At 44.6% G+C, this 20,864-nt stretch overlaps 1 long non-coding RNA gene across 1 annotated transcript in view; it reads left to right on the forward strand.

Moving 5' to 3' along the window:
* The first annotated feature begins 223 nt into the window (after positions 1-223).
* LOC123601196 overlaps positions 224-20,864 on the forward strand; it is a 54,490-nt gene continuing 33,849 nt past the window's right edge. The window contains exon 1 of the long non-coding RNA XR_006714022.1: positions 224-299. This is a non-coding gene — a long non-coding RNA (uncharacterized LOC123601196). The remainder of the gene's footprint in view (positions 300-20,864) is intronic.

Genomic DNA, 20,864 nt, shown 5'->3' on the forward strand with positions numbered 1-20,864 from the left:
CCAGAGATCTCAGAAGAATCAAAAGGCTGCTTCACTAGACAGCATTCCAGGCTGCCTTAATATGCATTGTGACCTCAAATGGCTGCCATGTCTTTGGTCAATTCTTTTCACTTCATTTAATCAAGGATTCATTCCATAGACATCTCCTGGGCAGCATAAAGTAGCATCCTAGAGGTAGCAGGAGGAAAAGAGACCTGTGTCCATTCATTCCATAGACATCTCCTGGGTAGCAGCTCTTTCTGGGCAGTGTGTTAGACGCAGGAGCACAGCCAGGAACCACAGGAGACCAGTTCCCTCAGGTAGTTGACTGGGTTTGGAGGCTGTATTGACCCTTCCTGAGGTGGGGAGAATGGGGGAGAAGTGACAAGGATTGAAAAACCATCTCCAGAGGGAGGAAAAGGGAGTTTGGCTCCTGGGAAATGAGGAAGATGCCATAGAACATCGAAGACTTCCCTTTTCCAAAACTTTCTGGGATCCCCTATGCTCAGAGAACCTGTTGCTTCTGGTGAATAACTGTCAGGCTTCAACTAGAAAATTTATGCAGGTGACCAGAAGCTTTTGAGAGCTGGTGACTGTGCCAAGCTTAATTGGATACTCTGGGCTGAATTACCATGAATTCTTTGCCTTAATTGCATAATGGCCTCTTTTCTTCATTAAAATTTGGCATAATGACATCATGGGCAACAAAACATGTCAAGAGGCATTTTGGAAAGGTTGTGTATTTTCCTACAGCAGACATCTCTCTCCTCGTTTCAAGGTTAGAGGTTTTCAGTCTATTGTGAAAAGGAGTAGGAGTGGTAGAATCGTTCTGTACAATGACTGCTTTCACGAGTATAGCAGTCTGCTCAGGCCCCCGTAACAAAATGCCATAGTCGGGGAAGCTTAAACAGCAGGAATTTATGTCTCCCGGTTCTGGAGGCTGGAAGTCCAAGTTCTGATGAGAGCCCTCTCTTGGCTTATAGACAGCCGCCTTCTCACTATGTGCTCACAAGGCAGGGGGAGAGAGGAGGGACAGAGAAAGAAAGCAAGAGAGAGAAGCAGGAGAGGATCAGCGGGCACACTGCAAGGGAACAAGTGAGTTCTGGTGTCTCTTACTCTCTTACAAGGATGCTAATCCTATCCTATTGGGGCCCCACCCTGTGACCTTATTTAACCCTAATTGTGTCCTTGTAGGCTCTGTCTCCAAATACGGTCACAGTAGTGGTCAGGGCTTCAACATAAGAATTTTGATGGACACCATTCAGTCCATAGCAACGGGTGTATAGAGATCTGTCAGAACTCATCATTTTGTGTACTTTCAGTGAATGCAATTTATGTACATAAACTATACTTCCATGAAGTTGTTTTTAAAAAAATAGAATAGATGAGAGACAACCAGAGGTTGACCCTGTAGATTTAATACAGACTTTACAAAAAGGAAGGAAGGAAGGAAGGAAGGAAGGAAGGAAGGAAGGAAGGAAAAGGGAAGGGGAGGAGGGAAGGAAGGAAGGAAGGAAGGAAGGAAGGAAGGAAGAAAGAAAGAAGAGGAAGGAGGGAAGGAAAGAAAAGTAAGAGGTTAGTCCTTACCCTACAGTTGAATAATGAAGTCACTTGTTGTTCAGGTTAGCAGTGGGAGCAGGAACCTCCACCCTTCCACAAATCCAACACTCCCTTGAGCTTACCCCTGTGTCTGTGACGTGGCCCAGAGAATAGGACTGAATGCCACCTCTATTCCTGCTGAGCCCAAGCTGGTTGCTCGTCTTCCCCAGTCTGCTTTGGGCAATGGTAACCACCTGTACTCTTTGGTTGTAAGGGCTCTCACAACCCAAACAAAAGACTGACCCGCCCCTGCTTTTGAGAAATAAGTCCATGATACTACATCCCCTTGAGCATAAGCTGTTTCCAAAGGACCCTGGGAGAGCTGTACAGTGAATGAAGGGTCTCAGGTGCCCACTTAGTCAACAGTCTGCCTCCCATTACCCCAGCATGCCCACCAAGGCTGATCCCTCTCCAAGGGGCTTCATGGTTCAGCATTTTCTATGCCATTCTGGACCCCATCATGACATGGGCTCTCTGTCTTAGGCTCAGCAGACTCAGTGTTAAGATAATGTACTGGTAGACAGTAATGGCTTGCATGACCTAGGGTTGCTTCTGATATTAACACAAGCATTCTAGAGACAGTGTCTGAGTCCCAAGGAGTCTTGATGCTTTTTTTTTTTTTAATGTTTATTTATTTTTGAGACAGAGAGAGACACAGCATGAGCAGGGAAGGGGCAGAGAGAGAGGGAGACACAGAATGTGAAGCAGGCTCCAGGCTCTGAGCTGTCAGCACAGAGCCCGACGCAGGGCTCGAACTCACGAGCTGTGAGATCATGACCTGAGCTGAAGTCGGACACTTAACCGACTGAGCCACCCAGGCGCCCCTTGATGCTTTTTATATAACCCCCTCTTAACTCTAGCCTGTGTGCCTTACCATGCCAGGGGAATTTTCCTAAAACCCAGAATGGGTCACATCACTTGGTTGATTCTAGTCCTCTGTTACCCATACCCTTATTCATTCAGAAATTATACACCAAATTTCTACTGTTTTGGGCATTGGGCACATAGGAATGAATGAGACATAGTTCCTACCCTCTAGAAAACCACTGTTTGGCAGAAGCAGGTAGAATTTCAGGTAGATAAATGTCACAAAGGGCTCTAAGTGTTTTGATGACAGTGATTATGGGATTTGGCAGAGTCCCAAAGGAAGGAGATGTCACTTTTTCCTGGGAAATTAGAGGATGTCAAGGAAAGGGACCCTGAGCAAGGTTTTGAAATGAGAGAGTCAAGACATTTCTGGGAGAAGAAGCAACCTTGAGCAAAGACATGAAGCAGTGTAGACATGCTCGCCCCATTCTACTTACAGGGAAGCTCATTCTTAGAGTTAAAGCTTGCCCATGACCATACTGCTCATATTGCTGGTAAGAGCTTTTATGAGGTTATTCTAGAAGCTGGGAATACAGCAGGAAATGTGTAAGTGCAGGGGTCTCTCCACTACTGAACACTGCAACTGATCTTTTCAAATTAACAACTCTATCAAGCATTCCTACTATGTAGGGGAAAAGAACTGAGTTATATAATGCCCTCAAAATGTATTTGTTATTTGGAAAGGAGGCTGTATATAGACACAAATCGTTATGTCAGCCTTTCAATTTTGTAATGCTGGCTGGAAAAAGAAAGAGATCATTATTCTTTTATTTGTTTTGTCTTCCTGATGACAAAGTGCAAGCATTATAATGAAACCAGTCTTGCTGACTTAGCACTTGACCAAAATTTTGATTTATAGGTTCTTGTGAACAACATAAAATGAGCTCTGACCCGAAGGCGTTTGGGGGTTGTTCTATTTGTACTCAGACTTAGGCCATATTACATGAGTTGTCATTCTGAGAAAGGTCAGTCTTTGCAGTTAAGCTATTGGGTCTGCCATGTAGATTCTGTTGTCCTGTTTCCTGAAGGGGGACCCCTGAAACCATAAATGAGAATCAATACTCAATCTACTTTTATGCCAGGAAGCTTTTCACATAGATGCCTGAACATCTATCTCTGGCTATTGGAGGAAAAAGCAATCATTAGATCCAGGTAGATAATGTCACCATCCCCCACATGACACTCATGTGTTAAGCAAAGGGGAATCTCAAGTCCTTACATTTCCCTAGGCCCTCCTGGGCTGCGCCAGTGGTATCCAGGATTGGTGGTGTCCTTGACCATAGGACCAAGAACTTGAGCATCTCTTCCTTGGATGGGAGAGAGGACAGGAGCCCGGGAACAAATTTTGCTCACTGACGTCCACCCAGAGATCCCATTCCCAGCCCACTCCCCCAGGTAACCAACAAGACCTTTGGAAACTTTACCTGGACCTATGAGGGAAAATTTTATGTCCCCAATTCCAAAAATACCTGCATATAAAATGTAGGGACTCAAGAGTAGGTTCTATTAGATTTTTTTCAGTGCCAGGGGATCCAGGAACGCTACATACTCATAATACATCACTCTCCATATAAATCCCCTTGAGAAATCATGTACAGGACAAAGATAAAAGACTTACCGTAGTGTAGCTTAGCCTTTGACTCTAAAGTCCAGTACAGAGAATGCCAGTAAACCAGACTGGGCCACGGGTAGCACTCTTTTCTCCCACACTGCTTGAGACCATGCCAACCCTGGGCCGGGGCGGATGTCACTATTCAATCACAGTACTCTACTGTTGATCTCAGATCTAGCCTCTGACTTTGAGGATAAAGTTTAGAGAAGCAACTCCTAATTGATAAAATTAATACAAAGATTAAGCCTGTTTGCCATTTTTGGCCCAGAGAATGGGTGACCCTCGCTTTGTACTGTCCTTGTCTTGCTGCTCTCAGCTGGACTGTGTCCCCATAGATTTCACACTATGAACAAAGATAGCATATACTTGGATTTGGATCACCGAAGCTCTGCCATGTATCTCCTCTCCTTCCTTCCTCTTTCCTTAACTCCCACCAACCAAGCGATGAGAGAGCATTGCATTCTCTTGGTCTTCCATTTGCATTTTTCCCTCACTCTGATTTGAGTTCTGCCTTTCTGCTTGGGTTATCTTTTGTTTATCCTCTCCCTGACCAGCTCATATTTGCTAATGGTTTTCATAAAAATCAAGTCTTGGAAAGGTTAAACAGAGAGTAATTTAAACCTTCTCTCCCGTTGTTAATAACCCAGATGTACTACTGGATCTCTGACACTGGTGTCTCTTAATTGATAACTGAAAATGCTATCACCCACTGTTGCAGGGATATGTTATGTCCCAATATCTCATGATGTCTCTGAGGCTCTTATTAAATAACATTCCTCTCAGTGAAGCTTCAAACCTCCTTTTCCCCCTTCAGAAAATTTCCCTTTCCTGCTTGACTGTATCTCCCCTTGGATTCCCAGGTTGGGTCTTGCATCCCCATTAATTGCCCTTGAAAGAAGTCAAGGGAGGATACCAGTGAATGGGCTCTCAGAAATCGACTAATAATTTCTGCTTCCTTTAGAGGATGGAATTCAAATCAATGTTTCTCTCAAGCTCCGTTGATTGCCCTCTGAGGGGGTATTAATCTGGTCAGATTTCAGGGACCCATTTTCCAGCAGGTGACAAGCCTCAAGGGCATACACAAGCCCTAGTGGACAGGCAGATTCTCTCTTTGATTCCCTCCACCGTGTAGTTGGTGGGTGTCTTTATTATACAATAATAATAAGATTCAAGACTTGGGTGCTAGGGGAGTAGACAGTGGGGGATAGTCAGACTGCTCTGTGTCATCTTTTGTCTAAAACTACTTAGGCTCAACTAAGTCATTGCAAATGTTCTGGGACAATAGATATCCTGAATATCCCTTATCAGGACTCTTAAATTAAGTCTTCACAAGTCTCTAATCCTCCAGCCTGGCCTTCTTCTGACCCATGCTGTATCCTGAAACCATAGTGATTTTAAGAAATGTACGTCTGCTCCTATTTCTGCTCTTGGATAGGGAAACAAATCCCGAGCTCTGGGAGAGAGGGCCCAGAGAAGTCATCTTGCTTTGGGAAGAATAACCCCTAGGGACCCACAAACCATGACTTATTGGAGAATTCACATTCTGATAAAGAGCCACATGGGGGCACCTCGGGGGCTCAGTCGGTTGAGTGTCCGACTTCAGCTCGGGTCATGGTCTCATGGTTTATGAGTTCAAGCCCTGCATCGGGCTCTGTGCTGACAGCTCAGAGCCTGGAGCCTGCTTTAGATTCTGTGTCTCCCTCTCTCTGTTCCTCCCATGCTCATGCTCTGTCTGTCAATAATAAAACATTTAAAAAAATTTTTTTGAAAGCCACATGTACTTCAACATCCCCAGTAGGGAGGTGGTGGGGAAGGGAGGCTACGATGGTGAGAAGAAAAATAAAAGGAACTAGTGAACAGTTTTTTAAAGTAAAGATTTAAGGGTTTGGCACAATAGATCAATGCTGTTGAGACGCCACGTTCTGAATCATTTAGTAAGTGCATATGTGGTTTCCTCCTAAGCGGAAAATTCCGGGTCCGATTTTGGACAGCATCACGGCACTCTGTGCGCCAGCAGGGAAGACTGGTTTGTTCTCAGCTCTGGGTGAGGCCAAAAGCACGACCTGGAGGGTACAGGCTGCCCCACGTCCCCTTCCAGGACTCTGGGCATGATGAGGAAGCAACTCGGAAGTCCCCAGGTGGGAAGAAGCTTCCACTCTTTAGCAGTCCAGTTAGAGGCAGTCACAGCCACCGTCAGCACTGAGGCAGAAAACCCCGTGCCAGGGAAAACCCCCTGCCTAGTTCTCTAGGGCAGGTGTGGGGGAGCAGGGTGGGACTGAATGTCAGGCTCAGGAGTATGAAATGAGGCCAAACCGGGGCACGGAAGAGGGAGGGGTCTGGAGTCCGAGGCTAGGTCAGCTCCACAAGAGACGTCTAATCTGAGCAGCGTGAGAAAATTGGAATTTGGGGTCAGATTCAAGGGCACACAGAGCTCGTTGGGCAGTCAGGGCCAGCTTTCAGGACAGATCCTTGGCCAGCTAAGAGAAAAATCACTTCTAGGGGATAAGAGGCCAGAGGCCAAAGCCATCTTCAGTCTCTGTCTCTTCTTCTGAGAATTTCTCCCTCCTCTGGGCTTAAAGCCACAGACATTGAAAGCCAGTGTCTGCTGCAGGTGGAGATGCCGGCCCCATAACGCGATCAGGAACATCACCATTGTGTGAGGACCCTGGGAGGGGTCTACCTGTCCGCGGGGGACATGCATTCATTACCTGGTTGTGCAGGGGTAAACTGAGCACCACAGCCCTTCTTTAGGTCAAAGGTACCTGCATTAGCAAGGACCTTTTATTTCACAAACATTTTAAGTTTTCTGTCATGAATTTTGAAGCTAAATTTGAAAACGACAGAGGGGCGCCTGGGTGGCTCAGCCGGTTGAGCGTCTGACTGCAGCTCAGGTCATGATCTCGCGGTCTGTTAGTTCGAGCCCCGCGTCGGGCTCTGTGCTGACCGCTCAGAGCCTGGAGCCTGCTTCGGATTCTGTGTCTCCCTCTCTCTCTGCCCCTCCCGTGCTCATGCTCTGTCTCTCTCTGTCTCAGAAACAAATAAACATTAAAAAAATTTAAAAAACAAAAGAAAACCGCAAACATGACCAATATCGAGGTAGCTTTGTAGGTGAAAAGAAGGGGCCATGTCCAGCCCCTTCTACAGGAATTTACTGAGCTCCTCTCTGCCAGCACCACCTTCCCCCACACAGCATACACTCTGAGACAGGCTTCCCAAACATTCTAGCATTCTCCTGCCAGTCTCCCTCTGTCCAAATACCTGTAGGGCTGGCTGACTTTTTTTTTTTTTTTTCTTCGCTCATTTTGAAGTTAAGGGGAAAAAAAAGCCATAAAATGGGATTTTCAAGGGTCCAAACAGCCAGCAGAAAGGCCGGATACTATCTTCAGGACAAGGAATGCCAGATGATAATAGTGTTTATGTTATGATTTTCCCCTCTCTCCATGATGTCTCTTTGCTCCTAGAGAAATTTCATACAGTTCTCCCATTTTATGTGATATGTGATGCACCAGGAAAGAGAGGTGGGCAGTCTAGCTTCCTACTGAGTGATCTGCCTCATCCTCTTCATCGTGATGCCTCAGTTTACAATGTCTAGACTTGACCTTGAACATCAGACAAGGGATTCTCTTACCAGCTGGTGCTTGCAGCCTAACCTGGGAAGCATCAGACATATAGGAAATCCCTCATCTGTGATGCTGGAACTGGCACGGGTATTTGTTAAGGAATAAGTCTCTCTTCATTTTGCACAAGCATTTCCTCTCCCTGAAATAGCACTTCCTAGCCCTGTGCCCTCGTCAGCTGCGAGGACTGCCGTGAGGGTGAGCCCCAGATGCCACCCAGCCCTGCTTCCCTCCACAGTCTGCTTTTGGGGCCCTCCTCTGTCCGGGGATGCCTCCTGCCACCACACGGCAGTCATCCTTTGCTGGGAGCCAGCTGTGACACTGGGAAGAACACACAGGTTTTTGGCAACAGAATCACTCAGAAACAAATCCTACCACTGACGTGTGTGGCTTTAGACACAAGACCCTGATCACTTAACGCGTTGTTTTGTTGGAAAGATGAGATGGGGTGCAAAAAGAGAACGCCCCTATAAATTTGGAGACCATGAATATGAGCAAAGGTAGGTTTGAGGAGAAAACGAAGCAACGAGACAAGGTCACGGGCAGCCTCTTTTCTTCCTCCTGCTCTCCACAAGCCCTCTCTGGGCCAGAAGCAGAGCTAAATGCTCTAAGTGTAGCAGTCAACGAGAAAAACATGCCCTTTCCCTTGAAGAGCTTAGACTTGGACCATGCCCTTCAAAGTATACTGCACCCTGACACATGGTAGGCCCTCAAAAATGGCAGTTACTGTCCATTTAACTATTCAGGGCCCGAAAGACATATTGTACTCTTTTAGCTTTGTGTAATGAATTACATAGCATTTAAACTGGGAGAATTGCATGAAAGTTCTCTAGGAGCAAAGAGACATCCTGGCGAGAGAAAAACCATAAACACTATTCTTATCAGGCATTCCTGTGTCATAAAGATGGTATCTTGCCTTTCTGCTGGCTGTTCGGACTCTTGAAAATCCCATTTTATGCCTTTTTTTTTTTTTTTTTCTTAACTTCAAAACGAGTAAAAAAGAGTCCGCCAGCCCTGCTGGTCTTTGGAGAGTGGGAGATTCTTTTCCATACGTTTCACTCACTCTCATTTGTTTCTCTGCAGGCAAGGAGACAGCAAGAACCAGTGTGCTTTCCTCTATAATTATTACAATGTTTCCAGTAAGTTCAACAAAATGTTCATTATTTAACAAACTACTGGGAGCGAAACTCAGATTCCAGGTGGGAGTCCTCAGACCAGCATCCAGAGGCAAGAGTAGAATCACCTCTTGTGTAGTTCCTGGGTGGCTCAGTCAGTTAAGCCTCTGACTTTGGCTCAGGCCATGATCTCATGGTTCGGTTTGTGAGCTCGAGCCCTGCATCAGGCTGTGTGCTGACAGCTCAGAACCTGGAACCTGCTTCAGATTCTGTGTCTCCCTCTCTCTTTGTTCCTCCCTTGCTAATTCTCTCTCTGTGTCTCAAAAAGAAATAAACATTTAAAAAAAGAGAGAAGAAAAGCACCTCATACACTTGAAGCTCTGGGTACAGAGAGACAAGAGAAAAAGAAAAAAGGTCCTTGCCCTTCTATAGCCGGCTGGCTCTGAGCCAGGAGGGGAATCCAGCGGGGTGATCCAGGCAAACTCACATAAACAGGCCACCACCAGTGGCGAAGGGAACACAGATGCAGAGAGAAATGTAGTTCTGCCAGCTGTCACTAACATCTTATGTTTACCTTCCTCCATTTTTCTACTACGAGAAACAACCAGATGAAGGTACGCAAGGGAAAAAAAGCAAATGAGCCCACAAAATGTATTGGTTACTTGGCGTGGCAGGATGGAGGTGATTTTAACAGCAGGTAGAAATAAGCTCTTGTAGTAAATTAATTCCACTGTAGTAACCAAGTATTGTGCAGTGAGACAGGCTGCCCTGGGAAACTCTCGGTTCCTTGGAAGCTGTGCTGAATCCCAGCTTGATGGGATTAAAATAGGGGAATCTCCTTCCTGGGAGAATGAGCCAGCAAAACCAAATAAAATTGCAAATTCTCAAAATGGATTTTCTTTCCCTTTCTGGTTCAGCACAAAGCTTATTAAATGAGTAGGATCAACTAACTGTGTTTCTAAAATAAGAAAGCTGGTATCTCTGACAATGAGGTGAGTGAGACCCCAGGCCCTTCCTGTTGAAAGGAAGCTTTTATAGCTCTGAGGTCACACAACCCCAGCCAAGCCCCTCCTCATCTCTTTGCTCACAGATGCAGCAAACCCATGCCAGATTCACTGCTGTGTTCTGACCATCAGAAATGTGATCTTGGGGTGCCTGGGCGACTCGGTCAGTTAAGCATCCAACTTTGGCTCAGGTCATGATCTCACGGATCGTGAGTTCGAGTCCCGAGTTGGGCTCTGTGCTGACAGCTCACAGCCTGGAGCCTGCTTCAGGTTCTGTGTCTTCCTCTGTCTCTGCCCCTCCCCCGCTCACTCTCTCTTTCTCAAAAATGAACAAACATCAGAAAAAAATTATAGGAGCGCCTGGGTGGCTCAGTCGGTTAAGTGCCCAACTTCGGCTCAGGTCATGATCTCACGGTTTGTGGGTTCGAGCCCCACGTCAGTCTCTGTGCTGACAGCTCGGAGCCTGGAGCCTGCTTCGGATTCTGTGTCTCCCTCTCTCTCTCTGACCCTCCCCTGCTCATACTCTGTCTCTCTCTCTCTCTCTCTCTCTCTCTCTCAAAAATAAACATTAAAGAAACATTTTTTTTAATTATAAAAAAAATAAAAAGAAAGTTGATCTTAAGGAAAGTCTGGAAGCCCAAATAGGGAAAACCTCAGAGGGTTTCTGGCTTAAATTTGTTTCTCTTGTTTATGAATCTCACCCATGTGGACATGTACATCACACGACTTATTTCAGTTTTGTCATACGTGTAGACAACAGCTGTGTGAACACAAGCTAGACCAACCAGGTGGCCCAGGGCTGGGGGAGAGGCCCACGTGGCCCTGCTCGAAGCCCTCCGAGGGCTGTTAACAGCTAAATACCCTAATCAACTCACTTTCATCGACTTCTCCAACAGGCTGGGGAAAAAAGGCCAGAGAAGTCCTGGCAGCAGCTTTGAATTTGCAATTCAATGTGATATTTCACCACGAGCTTGGTGAAAAGAGGGCCTGAACCTCTGTTCATAGATTTACAGTCTCACTTTTACTCTGCCATTTTACCTACGTTCATAAACCGCTGATTATTTTCTACTAACCACAGAGACACTGGCACTCTCTGCCTCCTATTCCGTGCCTGAGCAGGCATAGTAGGAACTGCCCTTAGCCTTCTAATTCGAGCCGAACTTGGCCAACCGGGCACCCGACTAGGAGACGACCAAATCTATAATGTAATTGTCACTGCTCATGCATTCGTAAAAATTTTCTTTATGGTAATACCTATCATGATCAGAGGCTTTGGAGACTGACTGGTGCCATTAATAATTGGAGCATATAGCATTGGAGATATAGCTTTCCCTCGAATAAATCCTATCAGCTTCTGACTTCTTCCCCCATCCTTCCTCCTATGACTGGCATCATCGACAGTAGAAGCCGGCCTGCGTCTCCAGCCTCATTCAGCTCATTTTGACTTGATCCTGCTCAGCCTTTTGCCAGCCGGATGCTCTGTTGCAGCTCTTCTCTCTACTAGAACGTCTTTGTTTCTTCTCCTCCTTGGTGCAACTGAGAAATCCGCACACTTCGCTCAGACCTAGCTCCAGGACCCCTCCCTCGGGACTCCTGCCTGTGGGCCCTCCCCTTCCTGGCAGCCTGCCTGGCTGGATACCCTCCCCAGGGCCTCCCTCTGCACCTGGTGTGGCGCTCTTTTTGCAGGCAAGGCCTTAGTTTGAGGGTTTGATGGTAGTTGGTTTACCTTTTCCATGGACTCCTGAGCTCAGAGATGCTCAAGGGGGTGGGGGCGGGGGCGGGGGTGGGGGAGCTATGTTAATGCTTATTTGAGGCTCCCACACCTAGAAAGTGCCTGCCCTGCTCTAAGTCAGCAGCTGAGGGTGGGAGGAAGGAAGGGGAAGAGAGGGCTGGAGGAATGGAAGGCTGGATAGAATGAAACAGTCACCTGAGAAGACTTGGGCTGGAGAAGGAAGGAGGCCGCCTGGTGCCGTGTAAGATGCCACCACTGTTACAGAAAGGCTAGGATGGACACCTAAGTAGAGTAAGTTGTGAAGCATCACAAAGGAAATGGAGATTCTGCCTTGTTTGCAGGGATGGTGGCTTGAATGAAGGAGGGAATCCTGAGATCATAAAGGTAGATGGTTTCGGAGGCCCTTTCTTTTTTTTTTTTTTTTTAATTTTTTTTTTTTTAACGTTTATTTATTTTTGGGACAGAGAGAGACAGAGTATGAACGGGGGAGGGGCAGAGAGAGGGAGACACAGAACCGGAAACAGGCTCCAGGCTCTGAGCCATCAGCCCAGAGCCCGATGCGGGGCTCGAACTCACGGACCGCGAGATCGTGACCTGGCTGAAGTCGGACGCTTAACCGACTGCGCCACCCAGGCGCCCCGGAGGCCCTTTCTTAGGTCTACACTGTACGCATGCCCAGAAGGCCTGCATAAAAGGCCCAGCTTTGTGTATTAGTCAGGGTTCTGTAGAGAAATGGAACCAGTAGGAGGTGTGTGTATATGGAAAGACATTTATCAGAAGGAATTGGCTCCCGTGACTGTGGAGGCCGCCGAGATGTGGCAGTGTGACTTGTGTGCATGCTCTCTCTCTTTCTCAAAATAATTTAAAAAAACTTAAAACAATTTTTAAAAAGCAGGAGACCCAGGAGACCCAGTGGTGTAGTGTCAGTTCAAAGATTAACAGGTTCGTGACTGAGGGAGAGGTGATACTTCAGTTTGAGTCTGAAGACGGGAAAAGGGGGCTGTCCCAGGTCAAAGGCAGCCAGGCAGGAGGAATCCTCTTTTATTTTGGGGTGAGTAGGTCTGTCGTGTCGTTCTCTCCAGGCCTTCAACTGATTGAGTGAGGCCCACCCGAATTAGGGAGGCCGTCTGCCTTCATTCTACTGATTTAAATGTTAATTTCATCCTCAAACACCCACAGAAATACTCAGAATGATGTTTGAGCCAATGTCTGGGTACCCCATGGCTCAGTCAGCCTGATGTATAAAATTAACCGTTACCATTTATAATTGCAAATATAATTCAAAATAACTTTAGTATCTTTCAGAGGAGGGATGGATCGATAAATTGCGGTATATTCATACATTGAGATGCTGTCCTACAGCGGACACGCATGAACTCCAGACAAATATATCAACATGAGAGTATCGAAGAACCAATGTCCACTGCAAAAGGAAAGTTGCAAAAGATAAAAACTGTGTGAATTTTTAAAAGACAAAACAAGGCCACGTGTGGATATTTATCTATGTAGTAATAATATAAAAACATGGATGACAGAATAAACCTCAATTTCAGATTTTCCTTTAAAAAAGAAAAATCAGGGGGCACCTGGGTGGCACAGTCAGTTAAGCACCTGACTCTTGAACTCAGCTCAGGTCATGTACTTGCGGCTTCATGAGTTTCAGCCCCTGTGCTCTTATGATGGGGAGGCTGCTTGGGATCCTGTGTGTGTGTCTCTCTCTTCCCCTCTCCCTCTTGTGTGCATGCTCTCTCTCTTTCTCAAAATAATTGAAAAAACTTAAAACAGTTTTTAAAAAGCACACTCAGAAAGAAACATGACAAAAGGCTAACTTGAATGTTAAAAACTGGATGGTGAGTTATTTCCGCGCATGCAAAATATTTTCATAAGATGTTTTTTGAAAGATAACGGATAGAAGCAGTGGTCTGTATGAATTCCAAGACTCACACACATCCCCAGGTTACTAGCTGGACTCTGCAAAGCAATTTCTTACGAGGGTACGCACACTGATGTCAGGTTTGGGTGAATATCCTCTGCCTTCTTGGGCACCTGAAAAACTGCCCATATCTTTCTTTAGGCAGCAAAAGGATTTGGGGCACCTCAGGGAGCATTCTATCTGAGGGGAGCCTCATGGTCAGGGTAGGAGAGAGTCACTATTTAGGAGATACTCTCTGTGGGGAACCTGGACTCCAGGACTAATGGGAACTGGGATGTAAATAGGACCTTCTGTTGTCTTGAAAGGGCAGGAGGAGTCATCCTTCACGATGTGGCCAGATAGGCCAGGTTCTAGTTTGGTTTCTCCATATGCCAATTTCATGATCTGGGGAAAGGCTGTAATTCACAGCTGCCATTTCCTCATCTGTATGGTGGGGACGATGACTTCTCTTACAATGTTGTGAAAACAAAGTAATACGGCCCAGTAGGGCTGCCTGGCCCGAACAAGGCACCAGGTCTCTCTTTTCTGGCACCCTCCCCACGTCTGAAGGGGAAATTCCATCAGAGTATCCCAGTCCTCAATTATATGGCCGTGGGATTTTTGCTTGACCGATGATTATTGTTGCAGTACCAGGGAAAGAGGGAGGACACATTCTAAGGTTTCAGTTGAAAATGGACAACTTTGTGCAAACTTTAATTCCAAATGCGGAGACAGAACTTGAGTCAGGAGAACCGGGCTGCCACAGGTGCTATCTGTGACCTTGTGAAAGTGGCCTCAAATTTCCCGGGCTCAGTGTCTCCATGGCTAGAAGGAAGCATGCCTGCAGGCTCTTTAAATGATAAGATACTGTAATTTTAAGAAGAGAGGAATGTAGGGGATCTTGGGTGGCTTAGTCAGTTAAGCATCCGACTTCGGCTCCGGTCACGATCTCACGGCTCGTGGGTTTGAGCCCCGCATCGGGCTCTGTGCTGACAGCTCAGAGCCTGGAGCCTGTTTCCGATTCTGTGTCTCCCTCTCTCTCTGCCCCTCCCCCCCTCAAGCTCTGTCTCTCTCAAAAATAAATAAACAACAACAAAAAAAGAATGCTGAAGGGGTAAGCTAGAGACTCTGAAACCCTGTAGTTCCAGGTGTTTTTCACGTGCTGAATCACCTACCGGGTCCTGCACGTGAAGCCAATGATGGCGGCCTCCAGTCACCTTCCAGAAGCTTACCTGGATCCTCTCAATCCCCACACCAGGGCTGACAACTGTTTCCCACTCCCTACTGAATGGAATTCTGGGAATAACACTGAAAGCTTCCTATCTGTGAGGATAAAGGACAAGAAGGAAAAGGACTCTGTCTGCCCCCGGGATCTGTGGACAAGAAATAGTCACTTTCACAATTGTACTTTCTAACATAACACTTGTTCCTGAGCCAGTAGCTCAAGTGAGTGAAATGAGGTTTTCAATAGACACGACCTCACACCCCCCTTCTAGGGACCTCCAAAGTCGGCATCAGCGAGGGCTGAAGGGACTCCGGGATTCTGACTTCCAGAAGCTGTGGTAAGGACTCGGTAGCTATTACCAAGACTATTTCTCTCTCCATCTAGGAACACAGCTGGCCTGCGACCCCACCTGCCTTGTGGGTCACTGTGACTCTGTCACTGAGTTCTGTCCTAGGGGATATGGTGGAAGATACCTTTTCGAGCCTGACCCCTAAAAACCTCTCACCCAATCCTCAACTCTCTCTCCAGCAGCCACCAGCTGAATACCAATACCCAGCGCAACTTTGGAAGTAGTCACACACTGAAGATGGCAGACAATCTGTAGCCTGGGTTCCTGAATGAATGCCTCCATCACAGACTGGATTCTGCAAGGATAATAAATTTATGCACTCAACTGCAGAAAATTTGGAGTTTGCTACACAAGTAGCTGCATATTGTACACACACACACACACACACACACAAAAGGTATTTGCATTATCAATTATTCCATGAAATACAGTCACTTAAATGTCAGCTTTTAGGGGTTCACCTAATTACATCAATAAACCACCCACTGTGGTTCTTTTTTAAAAAAAAATTTTTTTTAATGTTTTTATTTATTTTTGAGACAGAGAGAGACAGAGCATGAGCAGGGGAGGGGCAGAGAGAGAGCGAGACACAGAATCCCAAGCAGGCTCCAGGCTCTGAGCTGTCAGCACAGAACCAGACATGGGGCTTGAACTCATGGACCGTGAGATCATGACCTGAGCCGAAGTCGGATGCCCAACCGACTGAGCCACCCAGGCGCCCCTCCCCGCCCCCCCCCCCCCCACTATGGTTCTGATGCTAGTTTCTGAGGACTTAATGAATGGATACTGAATAATAAATCATAAATCAACCCTGGATAAATAAATAAATCATTGGATAGATAAATAAATAAACAGCCCTGTCAGGAGTGGGTAATATGGCAAAAACGTCTCCTTCCCTATGCCTCTCTAGCTGTGTCTGGAACAGCTTAGAGCAAGCACTGATATAGTCCCAGAGAAGTGAGACAGGAATTGTAATGCAGGCCTAAGACTCTGAGGCAGTTAACAAGAGGCTCAGAAAAAGGTTGACCACAGCCACTGCACAGCTCCTGGCGAGCGAGGAGGGGAACAGAGAGAGAGGGGGAAGAGTCGTTCAGTCAGAAGCCAAGGCGATGGCACCTTCTGGAACTGGGAAGGAAAGAGAAGCTGTTTCCACCCCATTCTCCATCTTGTGAGGTAATGTACGTATAATCATAATTTTCACACCATGAAAAGCATGACTCTTTAATGATATAGAATGTATATGTGTCAAAAGTTACCAACTAAATAATGAGGAAAACAGTAGTATGATAAAGGTAGTTCAAAGAGCATTTTGAGGGGTGCCTTGAGCATCTGGTTCTTGATTTCAGCTCAGGTCATGATCTCTTAGCCTTGAGGTCATGAGATCAAGCCCCACATCAGGCTTTGCACTGGGTGTGGAGCCTGCTTGGGATTCTCTCTCTTCCTCTTCCTCTCCTTCTGTCCCTCTCCAGCTCTCTCTCTCTCTCTCTCTCTGCGCTCTCTCTCTCTCTCTGTCTCAAAAATAAGAGCGTTTTGAAGAACAGGGTGATCTCATCTACTGGATAAAGGCATTCTGAAATAAATTTTCTGAGTCAAACATAAAACTGGAATATTCTGTAGAGCAGTGAAGCCTAACATGTAGGGTAATCTTTGTCACCTTAGAGAAATCTTCATGGTACATGTAACTTCACTGGGTCTCATCCCTTAATGGCACAGCAAAATACAGGTATATTTCCCTGGAAATTTAATTAAATTCTCAAATAAGCCTATGAAACAATTCTCCTTTATAACCTTAAATAGACATGCTGCCCTCTCTTTGCCTATTTTTCCAAATTTTAAAAGATCTTTTCTAATTGTCCCCCCGTTTTTTATTATAATTAATATCCAGAGATTATTCTTGACCACCCCAAAGGCTGGTCTCATGTTTTAGCTTGATTGTTTACAAAGGTGAAGTAAGCAGTCTTGCTTAACCATTATAATCTTCCTTGAGCCAGAGGTACTGAGGCCTCACTAAAGCCAGAGAATTAACTTCTGTCTGGAAATTTTATTAAAGAATCTCAGGTTGGGCTGTTTAAAAGTCTTGATGATTTGGACTTGTATTCTGACGCAAGAAACCAAAGTCCGAGAAACTCCACCAGACAGATCTCACATGAAGTGCTAGTAAATTTTGGTGAATTCTCCAAGATTGCCATGTTTTATTATGATCACTGGTACTCCGGGAAGTGACTTTCCTTACCTCTGGGAGGCTGGGAGCCTGTATGGCATAGAACACATCTCAGGCCAGGTTTCCTGGGAGAGCTTTGTAAACATTGACGCCACATGTTAAATATACCTTTGTAAAGGTGAGCTTGTCACACTTGATTAAGTGAGGTTCCTTTTCAACAGGACACTCCAGATCTGGCCTTAGTTGCACAGCTAATTTGTCAAATTATATCTTGGTAAAAAGGAGGCCAAATCCTCACTGAACCTACGCTAATAACTATATTGCTGTGCAAAGTAAAGCATCTCAATAAACATCCTCGTCTCTGAATTCAGAGGTGACAGTAACAAGCAGATATCCTTACAAGTGCCCTCTTTCAGGGGCGCCTGGGCGGCTCAATCGGTTAAGCGTCCTACTCTTGTTTTTAGCTCAGGTCATGATCTCACAGTTTGTGGGATTGAGCCCCGCATTGGGCTCTGCACTGACAGTTCAGAGCCTACTTGGGACTCTTTCTCCCCCTCTCTCTCTGCCCCTCCCCGGCTCATGCTTGCTCTTGCTATCTGTCTCTCTTTCAAAACAAATAAACATTAAAAAAGTGTCCTCTTTTCAGTTTCCTAAAGCATCGTCTACTACATTGAGAGAGATTAAAAAGGAAGAGTAAAAATCTCCTCTCATACATTATGATAAATAGAACATTAAAAAATTAACGTATGCCGAAGTAGATAACTACCATTTAAATTTCAGTCTGGTTTTCCCTCATCAGTTAATTCAGTCCTATGTCATTAAATTTATTCCACTGGATCTTAGGTCAGCAGCTCCTTGTGTAAAATTGTCTACTTGTGAACTAAAGAGAATGTTAGAAGTTCTGACCAGTCCCCTAATACAGTCTGACAGTTGTCTAGATAATGTCAGCTTTACACGTTGGAGCTTTTACCCGTAAGCCTAGTCTTGACGCATCAATAGTTATTGGTATCCAATACAGTCAGTCCTTTCCTCAAGACTGTGAGTTTTTCTTTATCAAAGATACAGATTCTAGCCTGCAGGCCTTCAGGAACATGTCAGAGGAGAGTGAAAACCAGAGGTAGACGAGACTATGTATCTGTGGTTCATTTTGCGCAGCAGATAATAATATCAAAAAAGAGGAAAGTTAAATTCTCTGTTGGGATATAATACATAACTGTTTCCTTGAAAATTAATTCCTCTCAGGCAAGAACATATTGTGGACAGTGAGAGCATTGGCAAATCTTTGGGACTTCGCATTCCCTTCTATAATACGGATAACTTATGCCACATTAATATCAATAACGTTTTACCTGTACAAAACTCTTCTGTGCTTTGACACATCATTTGTTGTCATTTAGCTTGTACAACAGGGTGGAACTAATTAAGAAACATGCAGAAACAATCCTAATTATTTTTAGCAATTTTTTATATGTAATATTAAAGAAGAAATCTTTGTGAGTTCCCATGGGAACTTTGGGACATCGCAAAGATATTTGGGTGTAAAAGAAATAATCAATCTTTTCCCTAAATGATGGTCTGGTTCTCTGATGGCAAAATCAAGAGTTAGGAGAGGAAATCTGGAAGCCTGATTAAGATAGAAACAGTAGCTTGGTTACCTATTAATCAAAGTGGCAATAGAATATTTTAAGTAGATTCTGGAAGAAGGTGACACGGTTTTGTGAAACCTTGGCTCCTTGAAAATCAAGGTGATGATGACGAAGTAAGTGCAAAGCACAGAAAATTATTCTGGTAAGACTTAGGAGCCTTGCTATCCAGACAGATAACACAGAAGATAGTGAATAACCTTGTTCTCTCCCTTGTAAAAGCAGGCTACGTGTTCTAAGATCAATTTATCATTTTAACAGAGAGAAATCAAATTCTAGTTTGAAATTAATATCAGCTTTGGCAGTAAGGATTCCGCAGTTCCCCTACCTCTTTTGTTAAACTTACCTTAGGAATAAGCCCATCAGCCATGAGCACACTTTTCCAAAATCTTAGCACACCCCTTTGATTACACCAGACTCATTATTTGCAGATATTCTAAGCCAAGGTGAATAACATCTAATTTATATGAACCTTCTACAACTTTCCGTATCCAAATTTTGTCTTTTCCACATTCGGGAACGCCCGGATGCTTTAAGCCAAACCTATCCCTCTTTCCCTTAAGAGATACAGCCTGTTAGCTTTAAGTAGTCATTACTTTGTCATTACTCCCGGTCTATAGTGTTAATCATTTGTATTGATTAAAACTTTTAACCAAAGCAACTCAATTTTATCTCAGAGAAATGAAAGCTAGGTAGGGAATTGAGAACCACCTATCAACACAGCCCAGAAATCTCACAAGAACACGTAATACGACCCCCTTGGTTACTCACATGCCTCTTACGTGTTCTCAAAGTGGCAAAAGGAACACGTCCATTAACAGCACCCAAAGATATAGCTACTCCATACCATGAAAATAGGAGGCAAAAGTATATATTTTTATATATTAAGACTTTACTAAATAACCAAGATTTCTGTATTTTATTTTGTTTAGAAATTACCTGGGTATCCAAAAATTGTTCATTAGTTTACTCAATTTAACATTAGTCTATGATTTTAAAGTTCAAGTCATGATCTCACGGTTTGTGAGTTCAAGCCCTGTGTCAGGCTCTGTGCTTACGGCTCAGAGCCTGGAGCCTGCTTCGGATTCTGTGTCTCCCTCTCTCTCTGCCCCTTCCTTGCTTGTGCTCTGCCCACCCCACCCTCCCCCCGCATTAAAAATAAACATTAAAAAAAATTTTTTATAAAGGTTTTTTAGAATTACTGTTCAATGTACTTACAATTTTTACATATTTCACAATCCTCAATATTATGTAGGTATAATATTAGCTTATCTAACCAGTAAATTAACATGAAAGGTTTAGGAAGTTCATGGTTAACTGGGTGGCTCAGTCATTTAAGCTTCCGACTCTTGATTTTTCCGACTCAGGTCATGATCTCAGTCATTATCGCATGGTCATGGCATCCAGCCCACTTTTGTTGGGCTTTGAGCTGGGCATGGAGGCGGCCTAAGATTCTTTCTCTCTCTCTCTCTCTCTCTCTCTGCTCCTCTCCCCTACTCTTTCTCTCTCTCTCAAATACAAACAAACAAACAAAAACTTCAGGAAGTTCAGATTAACTAGCTTATTCATGAAAAATATACCAAACCTTGCTTTTAATAATTGTTATATTATACCTCATACTGATAAAACCAGAGAAAATATGTATAACTATTGTTAAGCCAAAAGCTTAAATCAGCATGATTTGCTTAAGGATTCATCTTGATTACTTGAATTTTGATTCTTATAAAAATGTTTCTTAGCTAGTATTTTCTATAAGAAAGGATTTTGGTAAGCCAATCCGTTTAAAATATCAGAAGCTTAGTTTATTTGGAGGGTAATTCTGGGAATATACGTAATTTATTTAAGTGCTTAAAATCTCTATAAAGCAATTAATTACTTTCATTTGTGAGACATTGTAATCTAATTAATTAATACTTCAGGAAAAGGGAAATATATCGCAATGAAAAGTAAAGCTTTTCTTAATTACGCACAACCCTTCAGAGACCTTGTAGCTTTACATAGTTACCGGCCGTGAACAGAGAGAAATAGAAGAATTCACCGTTCCAGATC

The sequence above is a fragment of the Leopardus geoffroyi genome, chromosome A1 (genome assembly GCF_018350155.1).
Source record: "Leopardus geoffroyi isolate Oge1 chromosome A1, O.geoffroyi_Oge1_pat1.0, whole genome shotgun sequence".
Taxonomy (NCBI): domain Eukaryota; kingdom Metazoa; phylum Chordata; class Mammalia; order Carnivora; family Felidae; genus Leopardus; species Leopardus geoffroyi.